Consider the following 16894-nt stretch of genomic DNA (forward strand, 5'->3'; position numbering starts at 1 on the left):
CAGTCCTGAGTAACAACCTCACTCTGCACATCAATCTTTTTAGCCATAGCTGCAGTCACAACACAGGAAGAATCTGTGTTAGAATTCATGTCTGGTTCCTCTGACTCCATTGTCAAATGCACTTCAGGGAAAACTTGTCCACCTGCCAAGTCATTACCTAACAATAAAGAAATACCCTTCACATGTAAGCTATGCTGTAATCCTACTTTAATAAATCCTGTAACTAACCCTGACTTTAAATTTACTTTATGTAAATGTACAGGCATAAAATCACTCCCAACACCTCTTATGTCACCAGAATCAGAATCTTACCTCACCAGAATCAGACTCTTCATTAAACTTCAATACACTGTCTAACATCAGTGATTGAGAAGCTCCAGTATCTCTAAGGATTTTTATTGACACCAGAGTAGATCCTTCTTTCAAGGATACAAACCTTTCAAGGATATAAAATGATCATATCCCTTTTTAACTTGGTCAGACTCTAACAAAACCTCATTTGTGTTTATCAAACCCTGTAATTTTACAGGTGCTTCAGTATGTTGCACACAAGCATCTGGAACTGCTTCCTTCTCTTTCTTTTTCAATCTGAAACAGTTAGCTATTACATGGCCAGGCTTCTTACAATAGTTACAAATAAGACCAAACTGTCTTTCCTTCACAGGTTTTCCTTCCTCCTTACCTTTCTCATTAACATCTGATTTAATTTCTGATTTACCTTGAGTCTCCATGTTATTTTTCCTCTTAAAAATTCTGCCCTGAGGAAATTTATTCTTATGGATTAAAACATACTCATCAGCTAATCTAGCACAATCCTGCAATTTATCAGTATCCCTCTCATTTAAGTAGGTCCTTACTTCAACAGGAATGCTTCTTTTAAATTCCTCCATTAAAATCAGCTCTCTCAATGTATCATAGTCCCCATTTACATTTTTAGAAGAAACCCATCTCTCAAAACACATAGCTTTATCATAGGCAAATTCCACATGTCTTTTCCACAGACTTCTTCAAACTTCTGAATCTTTCTCTATACGCTTCTGGGACTAATTCATATGATTTTGAAATATGCATTTTCACAATATCATAATCAAGTGCTTGCGCAGCAGTTAAAGCTGTGTAAACTTGTTGTGCTTTACCTTTAATTACACTCTGTAACAACACTGACCATTTATCTTTCGGCCACTCTGACATCCGAGCAATAGTTTCAAAATGTTGGAAATATCTTTCCACCTCTGTTTCACTAAATGGAGGGACCAATTTAATTTCTTGACTAGCAACAAATGGCTTTTTAGAACCAGAAGACTGATTCCCAGACCTTAATTCCTCCATTGCATAATCAAATTCCCTTTTCTTTTGATCAGCTTCTAACTTACAACGCTCCAATTCTGCTTTACTTTGTTCCAACTTCTTTTGTTCGATTTGCAACTGCATCTCCATATTACTTATTGGAAACGACTCTAAAATCGATTCATCAAAAACACCCAAATCCACATAGTATGACACGGTTTTTCTCTGTATTACAGCGTTTGATGTAGTCTGCAAAATACCTTTAAGTTGCAATTTACTAGCTATCTCAGTCACCTCAGTTTTTTTCGCCTTCGCTAACAACACCACGCCTGGCAAAGCCAGAAGCTCATCAATATCCATCGTTGCCGAATACCACTCACAAGCCAATCAAACAATAGAATCAAATATTCCCTGTTTCCAAAACACCGACTCAAAAGTTAACAAGCATTTAAACTCAAATGATCCAATCTGGATGCAGCCCCCATATTTATGTTACGGATTCAGGCAACAATAAATATATGAATTAGGCAGGGGTTTTTATAACAAATAACACGTTTATTAAACACTGAAAACAAACCCCCCAAAAGTAAACAAATCACTAACATAACCGGAAATCAGCTGCTGTGCGGCAGCTTAAACAGTCCTTAAAGCAATGAAGCTTACAGTCCTTAAAGCGATGTTGCAAGAACAGTTCTTTAGAGTAGTGTTGCCAAAAGTTCAAAATGCTCACAGTCCATTTAAAGGAGAGACTTTTTAAGATGATTTAAATTCTCCTTCACATCGTTTTGCTTCGGTTCCCCAAAGTCGAACTTTTCTCACGAAGAATTTACGGAACGAAATGGTTTAAAGGCACTGACCTTTCCTTTACCACCATTCTCAATCCTTTCTGGTATTTCCCAGGGATTAACACGAGAATAGTCAACGAAATCCTTCCGAGTGAGGATCAAACAAGGTCAAACCCGTTTCACTGTCAAAATCGATTCTCCTCGATCTTTAACTCGCGAACTCCGATCTTCACTCTCCACTGATTTCTCAACTAGCAGTATTGTAAAGAAACTGCTGACAATGACCTTTTAAACTTTAGGCATTAGATAAAACTTCATCTTTCAACTAAACTGTGTCATAACATTAAATCACGCAGTGGCATGAAGTCAACATGGCAAATCCAGCCACGAACTGCCCCTCCTCACAGGGAGGGGTCCTCCTCTTATACCCTGTAAAAAAAACCTGTCACATGATCTCTACTGGCAGGAAAATGATGTCACTCCACCATCACAAGACCATTACCTCAAGTCCAGTATAGCTTCAACCCCAGTCACGTGACAAGGGTACCACTGTCACGTGTCACGGGTACGTAACACTGGCAGTTGGTCCACCAATGCTGCATGGCAACACCTCTGCTGGGTCACAGAATGCAGAGTTTTCTTCTTCAGTTGCCAACAGTGGAAGATGTGACAAGCCGTCAGTATTGCTGTGTTGTTTGGTACCCTTGAACTCGATGTCGTAAGAGTGAGCTCCTGGTAAAGTGCCAAACTTTGCAACTGGCTATCAACTGGGTCACTAGGATTACCTTCCTGGTATTTAAATTGGACACAAAGGGTTGGTGGGCTGTCACAAGAGTAAATTTTTGTCCACAGAGGTAGAATTGGAACTTCCTTATTCCCCATACTAGATTAAGGGCCTCTTGGTTGATCCGTGCATAGTTCCATTCTGCGTTCGTCAGTGATCTTGAAGCAAATGCAATTGGAAAATCAGATCCATCTTTCACAGTGAGTGACAAAATGGACCCAATGCCATAAGGGGACACATCCCACCCAAATCTGATGGACAGGGATGGGTCATACTGGGTGAGCAGTTCATCTGATGTTATTAGTCTCTTTGTTTCCTTGAACACTTTTGCACATTTTTCTGACCACTCCCATTTTGCTCCTGTTTGCAACAATGCATTCAGTGGGTCCAGCACTGTAGCAAGATTTGGAAGAAACCTATGGTAGTAGTTTACAAGGCCTAAGTATCACCTGAGTTGAAACACATTTTCTGGTTTGGGAGTTCGTTGCTCTGCTTCAGTCTTTTTTGTGATTTATGTAAGCCATGCTTGTCAATGACATGTCCACAATATGGGATTCAATTCTTAAAAAACTCACATTTCTCTCTTTGCACACAGACCTTACTCACTCAGCCTTGTAAGTACTTTACCAAGGTTTTGGAGGTGCTTTTCACCATTTTTACCAGTTACGATGGTGTCATCAAGGTAACACTGTGTTCCTGAGATATCTTGGAGCATATGGTCCATTGCTCTTTGCCAAATTGCTGGAGCTGTTGTGATGCCAAAGATGAGATGATTATTCTGGACAGCCCCTTGTGAGTGTTGATTGTGAGGAATTTCCTGCTTGACTACTCAACCTCCATCTGCAAATAGGCTTGTGACGAGTCAATCGTTGAAAACCTCTCCCTACCTGCCAAAGATGCAAAAATGTCTTCTATTCATGGCAGGGAATACTGCACAGTACCCAGTACAGGGTTGATCCTCACTTTGAAGTCCCCAGATATGCAAATACTTCCAACCTTCCCTTTCTTGATCACCCCGACAATGGGCTTGGCCCAATCACTCTTCTCAACCTTGGGGAGAATGCCAGATGCCACCAAGCTCTAAAGTTCAATATCCGCTTTAGAACGTAAAGTGTAAGGCACTGGATGCACATTATGGAAACTTAGTGTAGTTGCCTCATACAGTTCAATTCTGGCCTTTGTGTCTTCGAGTTTACCAGTACTCTTCTCTAACACCTTCTCCTTAGCATTAAGCTGCTGTGGCAGTCTCTGTTTAGTGCTACCATTTGGGCTGCAGTTGCCTGTTGTTGAAATGTTGAGAGCTTCGATTGTGTCGCAGTCTAGTTGGATTTTTCTCAATAATTCATGTCTGAAAAGGGTTGGCCAGCCACTTTTCAACACATAAAGTTCTAACTGCTATGTTTTGCTTCTGTTGATCACATTCACTTTCAGTTTGCCTTTGGGAGACAATTTTCATCTGTGTAGGTCTCTAGCATCACCGAGGTCTTTTCAAATGGTAGCTTAGAAACCAGTCTGTTGTAGTCAGCTTCTGAGATTACAGACAAGCTGACCTTGTGTCCAGCTCCATTTTCAGTTTTACAACGGACACACCTGCTGTGATTCATATGATTTTGCGATCTGCTTCAGTAATGTTATACAGTTCTAGGCATGACAGCTCACCCTTGTCAGACTGTGTTGTGATTCAGTTGCATGTTCAGTCACTTTATGCATTTGTTTGGTTTTGTGTTTGAAACTTTTCTCTCTGTGGTTTATCTCTTTGGTTGTGCGTTTTGTTTGACTTGCATGCTCTCTCTATGTGACCCTGTCTGTGACACTTCCTGCAATCTTCTTCTTTAAAGCAACAGTCATCTGCATCATGGGAGGACTTGCCACTTTGGTCTTTTTGCACCATTCAGGGGCATTTTGTGCATTTCACATTCAAAACTCTTTTACTGTAGTTCTGTTTCATCCTTTGATGCAGTCTCTAACCGTCAATGCCCATACTAAGGTTAGGTCTCTTTCTGACAGTAGCCTCTTTGACATGCCACATTCAAGCTTGTCCCTTAAATGCATCAGAAAATCAATCTTAAAGTTACAGTATTGGGAAAGTTTGCATAGTTTTTCAATGTATTCAGTAATACTTTCATTCTTTGACTGGTTCCTTATGTGAAATCTAAATCTCTCACCTATTACTAGCAGTTCTGGGCTCAAGTGATTTTGCAAATTGTAACAATTTCGTCGAACATCTTGCTTGCAGGCTTTTCAGGGGTTACTAAGTTGTGTAAGAGACTATGCTCTAACACCCATTAGGCTAAGAAGTGTGGAAACATTTGTTACTCAATACACATTGTTAGCTTTAGAATACAGTTCAACCCTCTCGAAATACGATTCCCTGTCCTCGTTAGCACGATCAAATTCATCAACTTTCCCGACTAAGTCCATAGTCACGTTAATTTTACTTTAGCTTTGCTAGTTGTGCATCTTCCACTGTATCCTGTGCACTGTTACTCATGCGCCATCTCTGGCATCTGTGACCACCTTCTCTGTCACCATACTGGTTCAGTTCATTCCTTCCTCTAGCAGTCTCTCTTTCTCTTCCTCTACATTCTATTGTCTTGTAACTATCAGTACAGTTGGTGATATCCACTGACATTCAGGTTCGCACTCATCACCAATAAAGGCATGTATTTGGGGAATGAGTTAACGTGTATATTCATTTTGCAGAGAAGGCAATAAATTAATGTGCATGGGTAAGTTATTAGTCAATAATTAGTGCTAAGGGGAGTCATTACACTAAAAGAAATACATTACGGTATTTACAGTCATCTTCAGCAAAAATTGCCAAATAGATTCTGGGATGACCTCCTTTTGGAAGTCACGGTATTACAGGTGCAAGTGTTTAACAAAATCAATGTCACAATATCAAGAATGGGAAATCAAAATACAAACTCTATTCACAGATCATTCTGGTTGTCCCCTTGCAGACTGGTGATCCAGAAGCAATAGGCCTTGAGCACGCAGTTTTAAAAGTAATAAAAAAAAATCTCTGGTGTTGGCAGACCATAAAAAGGATCTTGCTGCAATCTGTTCTTCATCTCTCCCTCAGAATTTTCATCACCAGAACCCCTTGGGGCGCTGCTCTAATCCCAGTCATCTGCAGCAATTTAAACAGTTATCTTTATTGCAAGGAAATTCAAGGGCCATTTTCAACAAATACCCAGCATCAACATTTTTTGGGACTAGGGAAGATATAGTTAATGCATCATTATTGACCAGAGACTTAACTAAATTAACTACTCTATATAAATACTGTGGCTACCAAGAATGTTCCAATGTATCAACATGTGGAAAGTGATCTGAGTGCTAAATTGCTTATGTCTATCAAACATACAGGTGTCATAAACCAGGAGAGCATATGATGGAATGTTCTCACTGTGCAGATTGGTACATCTTGAACAATACCAAAGAAGCATGACATCACTACGCATCTTGGGTTGGTCTTTTCAAAATGATCGATTCCAGGTTTTAAATTATTTGTCATTTGCTTTGTGTATATGTCTCGGGCTTCACTGAATTCAGTTATTAAACTTGCATTACAGAGTTCGGAGGATCCATGTTGCTAAGATTGCAGTCTTCAGAAAAATCCCATTGGGGGTATTGTGGGTAGTGTGGAGGGCTATCAGAGTTACAGTGGGACATTGATAGGATGCAAAACTGGGCTGAGAAGTGGCAGATGGAGTTCAACCCAGATAAATGTGAGATGGCTCATTTTGGTAGGTTAAGTATGATGGCAGAATATAGTATTAATGGTAAGACTCTTGGCAGAGTGGAAGATCAGAGGGATCTTGGGGTCCGAGTCCATATGACACTCAAAGCTGCTGCACAGGTTGATTCTGTAGTTAGGAAAGCATATGATGCATTGGCCTTCATCAATGGTGGGATTGAGTTGAGGAGCTGAGAGGGAATGTTGCAGCTAAATAAGACCCTGGTCAGACCCCACTTGGAGTCCTATGCTCAGTTCTGGTCGCTTCAGTACAGGAAGGATGTGGAAGCTATAGAAAGGGTGCAGAGGAGATTTACAAGGATGTTGCCTGGATTGGGGAGCATGCCTTATGAGAATAGGTTGAATGAGCTCGGCCTTTTTTCCTTGGAGCGACGGAGGATGAGAAGTGGCCTGATAGAGGTGTATAAGATGATGAGAGGCATTGATCATGTGGATAGCCAGAGGTTTTTTCCCAGGGCTGACATGGCTAGCACGAGAGGGCACAGTTTTAAGGTGCTTGTCAGGGGTAGGTTTTTTACGCGGAGAGAGGTGAGTGTGTGGAATGGGCTGCTGGCGATGGTGGTGGAGGCGGATATGATGAGATCATTTAAGAGACTCCTGGACAGGTACATGGGGCTCTGAAATATAGAGGGCTGTGGTAACCCTAGGTAATTTTTAAGGTAAGGACATGTTTGGCACAGCTTTGTGGGCTGAAGAGCCTGTATTGTGCTGTAGGTTTTCTATGTTTCTATCTCGGATATTTATTGTATTTTTCCTAACAAATATTTTAAATTCCTTGTGCTTTGTTGAAAATTAATCCTAAAATTGAAACTGACATTGTATCAATAATATATCACCCCTCAACAAAACTGTACAACTGAACAAAAAAATTACATAGATTATAGTTGTATTATTATTTTCACAAATTCCTAATCTCTGTACTTGTATTTCACTTGACATTGTCATTATTATAATGTAATTAAGTACTCATTACCACGTGCAAAGAAAAACTATGTTTATTTTAGGAAATGTCAGAGACTAGTGAGCAGTCAGTCACGTCCTAATGCTTAGAATTAAGTATGGCTGCAGTTCAACTGTAAAATTTCCATTGCCTGTAAATGTATTTTGCTTTAAAGGACTGTAAGACGTAGGAGCAGAATTAGGCCACTTGAACCATCGAGTTGGCTTCACCATTCCGTCATGTTGATTTATTATCCCTCTCAACCCCATTCTCCTGCCTTCTCCCCATAACCTTTAATAGCCTGAGTAGTCAAATATCTATCAGCCTCCACTTCAAGTATACTCACTGACCTGGCATCCTCAACTATCTGTGGCAATTAATTCACACAAATTTTGCTTGTGTTGCTTGGATTTCCAGGATCTGCAGAATTTCTCTTGTTGGTGGCCATTAAGTATGCACCCTCCAGCAAAATGAATTCCTCCCCATCTCTGTTCCAAAGGAACGTCATTCCATTCTGAAGCTGCGCCCTCTGGTCCTAGACTCATCCCCTATAGGAAACATCCTCACCACATCCACTGTGCCCAACTAAACCAGAAAAGGCCCTCTTCATTCCCACTCTTTGCCTCCTACCAGTCAGCCAATCATCTATCCATGCTTGTATCTTTCCTGTTACAGAATAGACTCTTATCTTATTAAGTAGCCTCATGTATGGTACCTTCTCAGAGGCATTCAGAAACATCCACCGACACTCCTTTTCATATGCAGTCTGTTATTTCCTCAAAAAAATTCCAACAGATTTGTCAGGCAAGATTTCTGTTTAAGGAAACAATTCTGACTTAGGCTTACTTTATCATTCACTTCCAAGTATCCTGAAACCTCATCCTTAATAATACACTCCAACACCTTCCCAACCCCTGAAGTCAGGCTAATTGACATATAATTTCCTTTTTTCCTGTCTCTCTCCCTTCTTTAAGAGTGGAGTGTTATTTGCAATTTTCCAGTCCTCCAGAACCATTACAGACCTTAATGATGCTTGAAAGATTGTTACTTACATCTTCATAATCTCTTCAGCTACCTCTTTCAGAACCCAGGTGACTTATCTACCATCAGCCCTTTCTCCTTAGTAATAACAGCTACGTGTACTTCTCCCCTGACACTCAAGTTTCTGGCCTACTGGTAGTGTCATCCACAGTAAAGACTGATGCGAAGTACTTGTTAAGTTCATCTGCAATTTCTTTGTTACCCCATTACTGCCTCTTCAGCATAATTTTCCAATCTCCAAATTCCACTCTTGCCTCTCTTCTACTTTAAACGAAGCTGAAAAAACTTCTGGTATCCTCTTTGATATTATTTGCTCGTTTACCTTCATATTTTATCTTTTCCCTCATTATGGCTTTTCTCTTTGCCTTTATTGGTTTTTAAAAGCTTCCCAGTCTAACTTCCAATGATTTTTTTGCTCTATCATATGCCCTCTTGTTTCTTCTTATGCTGTCTTTGATTTCCCTTGTCTGCCACGGTTGCTTCATCCTCCCTTTAGAATACTTAATCATCTTTGGAATGTATCTATCCTGTGCCTTCTAAATTGCCCACAGAAACTCCAGCCATTGCTGTTCAGCTTTCATCCCTGCTGGTCTCCTCTTCCAATCAGTTTTGGCCAGTTCCATTCCCATGCCACTGTGATTCTCTTACACCACTAATACTGATACATCTGATTTAACTTGTCCCTCTCAAACTGCAGTGTGAATTCTATCATATTATGATCACTGTTTCCTAAGGCTTCCTGTACCTTAAAAATCCTAATCCAGTCTGGTTCTTGACACAACACCCAATCCAGAAATGCCTTTCCCATAGTGGGCTCAATCGCAAGCTGTTCTAAAGAGCCATTTTGTAGACATTCTACAAATTTCCTCTTGGGATCCAGCATCAACTTAATTTTCCCAGTCTACTAGCATATTGAAATCGTTCATCACTATTGTGATATTACCCTTTAAAAATGCCTTTTCTATCTCCCATTTTAATTTGTAGGCCACATCCTGACTACTGTACAGCGGCCTGTATATAACTCCCATCATAATCTTTTTACCCTTGCTGTTTCTTAACTCAATCCACAAGAATTCTACATTCTCTGATCCTATGCCACCTCTTTCCATGGATTTGATTTCAGCTTTTTTACTAACAGAGCTACCCCTCTCCCTGTCCTTTTGATACAACGTGTATCTTTGGATGTTAAGCTCCAAACTATAATAATCTTCCTGTCACGAATTAGGGATGCCCACAACATCATACCTGCCAACCTCTAAATGTGCAATAAGATTCTGTATAAAGCGTGCACTCAGATATAGCTTATTCAATCCTGTATTAGTCACCCTTTTCAAATTTTCCCCCATGTTACACTTCATTGCAACCTACTGACTGCAATTTTGCCCTATCATCTGCCTGTCCTTCCTCGCTGTCTCACTACACACTGCATCTACTTGAATACCAACTGCTCCATCCTCATCCCTTTCACTGTGGTTCCCATCCCCGCCAAACCCTCCCCAGCAGCTCTAGCAATCTTGCCTACCAGTATATTGGTCCCCTTCAGGTTCAGGCGTAACCCATCCATTTTGTACAGTCATACCTTCCCCAGAAAGATCCGAATATTTAGAAATCTGAAACTCTGCCCCCTGCCCCAGTTCCTCAGCCACACATTCAGGTACAATACAGAGATTACTACCCTGACGATCCTATTTTTCAGCTATGTACCAACTCAGTATATTCTCTCTTTAGGACCACCTCCCTTTTCCTACCTATGTCGTATGTACCAATATGTATCACGGCTTCTAGCTTCTCACTCTCCCTTTTTGCTGCTGACCTGATCTGAGACATCCCTGACCCTAGTGCTTGGGAGGCAAAATACCATCTGAGTGCCTCTTTCACATTTACTGAGTCTCCTGCCTGCTTCTCTAACTGTGGAATTCCTTATCAGTATTGCAGTCATCTTCTTCCCTCCTTTGCTTCAGTGCAGAGACCCGGTCACTGCAGCTTCCCCTGGTAGGTCGCTCCCCCACAACAGTATTTAACATGCTATACATATTATTGAGGGGTCAGCCACAGGGGTAACCAGCTCCAGCTGCCTATTCACATTCCCTCTTCTGTTAGTCACCCTGCTACCTGCCTCCTGCAATTTAGGGGTGATTACCTCCCTGTAGCTCCTGTCTATCACCTCTTCATTCTCCTGTATGACCCAGAGATCATCGAGCTGCAGCTCCTGTTTCATAACAGTCACGGAGTTGCAACTTGATGCAGATGTAGTTAATAGGGAGTGAGGTCTCCCAGAGTTCCCACATCTTCAACAAAGAAAATACCACTAACTCAGGACTCATTCACAGTACACCAGCTATGTGCTAATAGACAAAGGAAGAGACAAAAAATGTATTAGAAGTTTATTTAGAAACTCCATCTGTGCTTGCCCAACCCTGTTCTTGCCAAAGCCTCCCACTCTAACGCTGGCTCAGTCCAATGATGGCTGAAGATCTCTGGACCTGTTCCTTCACCAAACAGAAAAACACACATATAATTTATTGCTCTGAGTTCTATCAGAAGCATTGTTTATAAATTGTAAATTTTAAACTCTAATGGCAAATGCCAGGACCACTGAGGCATACGGTAGCATAGTGGTCAGCACAATGCTTTACAGTACAGACGAGCTGGGTTCAATTCCCAATGTTACCTCTAAGAAGTTTGTCAGTTCTCCCTGTAACTATATGGGTTTCCTCTGGGTGCTCCAGTTTCCTCCGGTCTTTGGACATACCGATTGGTAGGTTATTTGTAAATTGTCCTGCGATTCAGCTACCGTTAAATTAGCAGGTAACGGTGTGGTGTTCCTCGGAAGTCTGGAGGGATCTATTCCATGCTGTATCCCAATAAATAAGAAAATAAATAGTTTTTATATCAATTTTCAATGTTATTGGATATTATACTGGATTTGAACATATTTTACAGATTAATCTTACTGTCAGAATTGTTTATAAAACAAAGAGTATATAATGTATCCTTGACTAATATTTAACAATACTGAATTTGTAAAGGTTAAGGTTCCACTTCTTGAAAGGAGTCTAGAACAAATCCAAGAGTATTAACATGACATTTTGCTAGCAATTCTAGGATTCTTTTAGCGAACATTGCTGTAGAAGGCAACACATGGTAGGTGCTAGCCTATAGCTTGACTGAAGAGAACGGAATATGGTTCAGTGATAGATTACTGCTGTTATTGGTGGGGTTCTGTTATTGGTGAGGATAGGTTATGGGCCTGACATCATTGGATGTTGGGATTCCCTATCAGCAACTTATGAAATTTCTACAAAATTCTATGCTTGCGATTGATTCCTTTGCATTTCTTTAACTTGATGGTCATATTCAGATACAGCATTATATCTATCATTTGGTAAGTACTTTGTCTAATTCATTCCAGGCAATTTTTACACAATATCATGCTCTGTGAAGAGATTCTGTGTCACACTTGCCTAAATAAATGTTCACAGGCACATCTGTAAAATAGATTTTGTTTTTGAAATTCAACAAATAACAGGCACTATCAACAATATTTCTTTGTTTCTGCTTCTCTATATGTTAACAGAATAGAGAATTACTTTGAACTTGATTATTGTCAGAAGTCTTTCTGTTGTTTTTATCTTAATTTATGTCTTTGATTTAAGCAACCTCATTTCATCGTGTGCTGTTGTTCATTCTGGATTTCTTCATTGGATATTACATTATCTTCTTTTGTTAGTGATGGATGTTGTTACTTGACAGGTTCTCTTTCAGACTGGCTCCCATTGTTATTTCATATCTGGTTCAATTCAAGCTGCTTTCTCTAATATTTCATGATAAAAGTATCTTCAATGTGAAAGCAATGCTCACTTATATCATACCTATAATTTTAAAAAAGAGCTATTCAAAGCTGTGCATGGAGATGTAATAAAATAAATGTTATGAGTGTTGATGAAAGCATGGTCAAGAGGAGCCTCATAAATTGAAAAAGGAATGAAAAAAAAATAGAGATTATAGCCAAGATAGCTCAAGGCATGGTAACAAATGCTGAGCAAAGAGAAGGAATTTTTATTTGTTCTCAGTGTGTCTAGCAAAGTTATAACTCTCTTTGGGAAAAGTTTTGTTGATCCCAGTTGAGTTTCTGTGGTCCTTGTGGAGGTCATATTCCCACAGATACTGTACATTAATGTGTAGGTCAAATGTCTCCTTAGAAGTGGGCAATGCTGATCCATTACTCAATGCCACTTTCTGACAGTAACCCTTGTCCTTGATTCAAAGTAAATTGATTTTCACAGTACATATATGTCACCATATACCATAAGGTGACATATATTTGTCACCATACACCATAAGGTTCATTTTCTTGCAGGCATACTTAATAAATCTAATAACCATAATAGAATCAATGAAAGACCACACCAATATGGTGAACAATCAGTGTGCAAATGACAACAAATTGTGTAAGTACAAAAAGAAAGAAAAAAGAAAAAGAAATAGTAATAATAATAATAAAAAATAAATAAACAATAAATATCAAGAATGTAAAACGAAGAGTCCTTGAAAGTGAGTCCATAGGTTGTGAAACGGTTCAGTGATGGGGCAAGTGAAATTGAGTGAAGGTATTCCCTTTGGTTCAAGAGCCTGATGTTTGAAGGGTAATAACTGTCCCTGAACTTGGTGGTGTGAGTCCTGAGGCTCCTGTACCCACTTCCTGATGGCAGCAAGTCTTGAAGCTTATTGATTGGTTTTGAGGGGGTGATAGTATTAAATGCCGAGATTCTATTAATATCTAAGAAATTGCTTGATCTCTATCTTCAGTATACTCTGTGTATTAGCCTTCTTTGCAGCAAATTCTGAAAATTTACTACACCTTGTTTGGAAAAAATTCTTCTCATCTATGTTCTGAATTTAACGCCTCTTATTTTGAGAGCATGACACACGTTTAGAAGTAGTTCAACCAGGTGATAACAAACCCACATCTTGCTACCTACATATTTTTTTACATTTCAATTAGATCATTCTTCTATACTCAGAAGTGTGCTAGTCATGGCAAATTTGTTATCCCATGAATATAACTGGTGGATGTTTGTTGCCTTCCCTCATTTGCAGGTATGTTCTTCCTTGGGTGGGGAGACCTGACATGTACGTTATTCTATTTGCAATTTTACCAGATTTCTATATAATAGGTTGGTCATGAAGGAAATAATGAGTGAGTTCTCTCTGGTGTGAAAAGATTATAGGTGGTTGAGCTGTGCTTGAACTGAATTTTGTGAATAATGTTTGAGAAAGAGCTTTAGAGTGGAGGAGTTGAGGAGAGAATAAGAATATATATCTGATGTAACAACATCAATAAGCATATGTTTTGGAAAGTAAAGTTTATCTTGTCTTAATATATATTTTTCCTTCCCTTCCCTTACTTGAAGCTGTGTTTGCAGTTTAATAGCTGAGGGAATGGTAGAGTCAAGAGATAGAGTGAAGAAGCAGAGCTAAATATTCTCAGTGTGTGTGTAGGATTTGGATTATGTTCTTTAATCTTACCTGAGACAAGATGTAAATGGACAAGAAGGGTTAGCTCAGGATGTTTCTCTGGGACCTCTGGAGATCATTGAGAAAGGAGTAGAAGGTTCCCCATTGCAATGCAGCATGTTACTAACAGTAATGTTACTGTTAGAAGGGCAAAGTTGTGTAATGGTGCAATAATGGTACAAAAGATCAGCAACAAAGATCTTCAAAACAGCTATAAAATGAGAAAAGGTTCATACTTACCCTACAAAAAATTGCTATTCCAGTAGTAGTAGGTATGTATGAATTGAACTGACAGTAGCACTAAAGTACAGAGATATGTGGTAGTAGATGGGAGCAAGTGAGTTGCTGATGACAACAAAGGGAGGAGTCTGCACTGACAGTGGAGGTAAAAAGGCTCTTGTGTTGGGAGCAACAGTATGAAGTAGTTGTTCAGAAGTTCATGCTTAACTTTTCTCATTTTCACTCAGTTGGCAGTGGGGTTTCAGTAACAAGGCATTGCAGAGCAAAGCCTCTGCTTACAGAGACACACAGTGGACAGAGCATGGAAACACAGGCTATTTCAATAATTTGGAAAATCTAATGGAAAGTGATGAAACAGACATTAGTACTGTAAATAAAACGAACTGAATTTTTGAATGGAAGTATGCAGCTTCCGGCAGATTGTAATAATGGGTGGATATTGATACCTACAAAGTGTCTTCAATTGTCTATTTAGACAACCTTGGCTCAATGCTACCTGTCCATGACAGACAGGAGGGGAACAGGGAGTGGTGTTGTCCATTGTGTGAGTATTGATGAGTCTTTTACGTTTTGTAAGGCGTTGGTGTGGTAGAGATGGAGACACAATATTAATATATTTAAAGTAGGTTTCCACAATGTGTTTTCAAGGCCACTGATTGTAGAATCAAATAAACAGGGAGGTCCCCCCCCCCCACACACACATTCTCATTCTCTCTCTCTCTCTCTCTCTCTCTCTCTCTCTCTCTCTCTCTCTCTCTCTCTCTCTCTCTCTCTCTCTCTCTCTCTCTCTCTCTCCCTCTCTCTCCCCTCCCTCTCTCTCCCCCTCCCTCTCTCTCCCCCTCCCCCCCCCCCCTCTCTCTCTCTCTCTCTCTCTCTCTCTCCTCTCTCTCTCTCTCTCTCTCTCTCTCTCTCTCTCTCTCTCTCTCTCTCTCTCTCTCTCTCTTTCGCTCTCTCTCTCTCCCTCCCTCCCTCCCTCCCTCTCTCCCTCTCCCTCCCCCTCCCCCTCCCCAAGGGCTTCGGGGATGGGAGTACAGTTAGACGAGAAGCTAGACTGGACTGCCAACACAGATGCCTTGTGCAGGAAGGCACAGAGTCGACTGTACTTCCTTAGAAGGTTGGCGTCATTCAATGTCTGTAGTGAGATGCTGAAGATGTTCTATAGGTCAGTTGTGGAGAGCGCCCTCTTCTTTGTGGTGGCGTGTTGGGGAGGAAGCATTAAGAAGAGGGACGCCTCACGTCTTAATAAGCTGGTAAGGAAGGCGGGCTCTGTCGTGGGCAAAGTGCTGGAGAGTTTAACATCGGTAGCTGAGCGAAGGGCGCTGAGTAGGCTACGGTCAATTATGGAAAACTCTGAACATCCTCTACATAGCACCATCCAGAGACAGAGAAGCAGTTTCAGCGACAGGTTACTATCGATGCAATGCTCCTCAGACAGGATGAAGAGGTCAATACTCCCCAATGCCATTAGGCTTTACAATTCAACCGCCAGGACTTAAGAACTTTTTAAAAGCTATTATTAATGCTTTTTGAGATAGTGATTTAGATGCATATCATATTTTTTTTACTGAGTTAAGTATTGTATGGAATTAGTTTTGCTACAACAAGTGTATGGGACATTGGAAAAAAAAAGTTGAATTTCCCCATGGGGATGAATAAAGTATCTATCTATCTATCTATCTATCTATCTATCTATCTAAAAGAGTTTTAGTGGGATTTTGGCAGTGCACTCATAGTTGAATTTGCGCAGGAGTTCTTAAGCTTTAGCAAAGGCAAATAAGATCAAGGCAGTGAGAAGCGGAGCATCAATTATATGAGTGGGCCAGTGTTAGAGTGGGGAGGCTTTTAGTCAACAGTCTTGGGTGAGGTAATTATCTGGTAAGTTTCTTCTTCTTCATTTTTCATTCTGTCTGTTGGTACGTAGTACAGTGAGAACGGCTCCAGGAGCTGTGTTGTGTTCTTTGTGTGAGGTGTGGGAGTTCTGGGAGACCTCCAGCCTCTTGAATAAACACATCCCCTGGAGATCCCCTGAACTCTTAGGAGGCAGTGATCAAAACAAAATAGAATTCACCCTGCAAGCAGCAGTTCCTCAGAGAATATGTTAAGGAAATGGAGTGGCAGCTTGATGACCTTTGGCTGATACAGGAAACTGAGGAGATGATAGACAGGAGCTACAGTCACCCTTAAGTTGCAAAAGGTAGGAAAGTGGCAGACTGTCAGGATAGGGAAAGGAAATGGGCAGCCAGTGCAGGACACCCCTGTGGCTGTTCCCCTCAATAATACATACACTGTTTTGGATACCGTTGAGGGGAACGACCTACCAGGTGGGTGGCAGAGTGGTGGAACCCACACCGACCAGGTCTCTGGCACTGAGTCTGGTACTGTGGTTCAGAAGGCAAGGAGGAAGAAGAATACTGCAGTAGTGACAGGGGATTTTGTAGTTAGGGGAGTAGACACAAGATTCTGTGGACGTGATAGAGACACCCAGACGATATGTTGCCTCCCAGGTGCCAGGGTCAGGGGTGTCTTGTATCGGGTCC

At 40.6% G+C, this 16894-nt stretch overlaps 1 protein-coding gene across 3 annotated transcripts in view; it reads left to right on the plus strand.

Moving 5' to 3' along the window:
* The window catches only part of kcnip4a (potassium voltage-gated channel interacting protein 4a), a 1148311-nt gene that overhangs the window by 209354 nt on the left and 922063 nt on the right, over window positions 1-16894 (plus strand). The gene's annotated exons all lie outside the window — the stretch shown is intronic.

The sequence above is a fragment of the Hemitrygon akajei genome, chromosome 13 (genome assembly GCF_048418815.1).
Source record: "Hemitrygon akajei chromosome 13, sHemAka1.3, whole genome shotgun sequence".
In the NCBI taxonomy this organism is placed as follows: Eukaryota; Metazoa; Chordata; class Chondrichthyes; order Myliobatiformes; family Dasyatidae; genus Hemitrygon; species Hemitrygon akajei.